The 1,571-nt window shown below is 28.6% G+C and overlaps 1 protein-coding gene across 1 annotated transcript in view; it reads right to left on the reverse strand.

The window, feature by feature from the left end:
* Window positions 1–411: 411 nt before the first annotated feature.
* Window positions 412–1,571, reverse strand: part of Tigd4 (tigger transposable element derived 4) — a 12,580-nt gene continuing 11,420 nt past the window's right edge. Inside the window, exon 3 of the transcript XR_002822681.1 lies at window positions 412–453. The gene's annotated coding sequence lies outside the window, so the exon portion shown is untranslated. The remainder of the gene's footprint in view (window positions 454–1,571) is intronic.

Genomic DNA, 1,571 nt, shown 5'->3' on the forward strand with positions numbered 1-1,571 from the left:
AAACACTGTGGAAACAGCAGAACTTTACAAGGCAGTAAAAATGAAGATAATGCCACATTTAATTAAAAAAAAAACAGGCAAATTATATATCAAGTTATTTTTCTGAAAAGTCAAATGGCATTTATTTCTGACTGTCTTGACAGTGTACAGAGAAGATAAATCATGAGGTATATAACAGTGATTATTTGTCCTAGGAAATATTAATTGGTATTTTTTTTTTTTTTTTTTTTTTGTCTTTTTGAGACAGGGACTCATTATGCAGTTCTCAGACTCAGAGAAGAGAGTAGACTTTTCTTTCATTGAGTGTAAGTGAGAAGATGCTGTGGTACCTCACAATGCAGGGCTGCACGCTGGGAGTTGCTGCTTTCTAGCTTTGACACTGAGATTTAACCAAATCCAAGTTTTCACTTCCTCATTTGTAAATATGGAGATAATTCTTATATCATGGGATACCTGGAATAATCAAATAAAAGAGCATTGCATGGAGAAAGAAAAAAAAGCATTGAAAGCTCATAATACGTGAGGTATGGTAGCTACAAGTGAGACTTAAGAGCTCCTTTATGTCCGTGATCCTACCAAATTAAAATTTGAAATTAAATCATTAAAAATGTTTTGTTTAAATAATTCGTATTTCACTTCAAAAGAAACTCTCAATATCATTATAAAAGCCTTACTATTAGTATATATCAAAAATAGAGTAAATCAACAGTAAAAAATAAAAATTCTTTAACTATTTTCTTTCAAATGAATGTCATGTTTGCAGACCAATAATTCAAAATAAAAATTATCTATTTATTTCATATTTTTTTACAAAATACTTTCCAAACTGGATACTAATTAGCTATAAGTAAGAATAGTATTTAAAATTCAAGAGGGGAAATGTCTGGCGCATTGCTGTGTTTAAACCCTATTTTAAAGAGGTTAAATAATTTCACTCAGTTTTTAAAAAAACATCCCATAGATCAAACTTTCTTCAACAGAATTTTAATCCAAATCATTGTCCATTAAATTTGGGAGGCAAGAGATTAAATACATCAAAATATGATGATAGGACCTTTTGTTTTCCTGAAAATAAAATTCAATAAATCAAGAAAATTATTACTATTATAGATTAAAACCCTAAGATGTTAAAATTAGAAAATATCTAAGCATATAGTTAGTAAATTGTACATGTATCTTTTTAAAGTAAATTATACGTCAACCTTCTAAGAATAATCTTATTAAAATAGAAACATCACGAGTGTAATAAATATAAAAAAGTGTATTAAACACACACATATATATTAACACACAAAATTTAAGAAGGATCCAAATCTTCTGACTATAGGTGAAAAGACCCTGAGATGGTCATGCTTTTTAATTTGATCTTTTATAGGAATAAACTGGACATAATCAGACATATTTTTAATCATCTTGGTATATAGGTAGGTCAGAATTTATTTTCAGGGCACCACCATGTCTGGTTTTAGTAGCTTTTCATAGTTTCTTTTAGGAAGTTTAGTTATAAGAAAAATAATTATAGACTACTTTGATACTTGACACGTAAAAGTCTAGTTGGAACGCATATGGCA

Source organism: Octodon degus, unplaced genomic scaffold (assembly GCF_000260255.1).
Source record: "Octodon degus isolate 3935 unplaced genomic scaffold, OctDeg1.0 scaffold00101, whole genome shotgun sequence".
NCBI lineage: Eukaryota > Metazoa > Chordata > Mammalia > Rodentia > Octodontidae > Octodon > Octodon degus.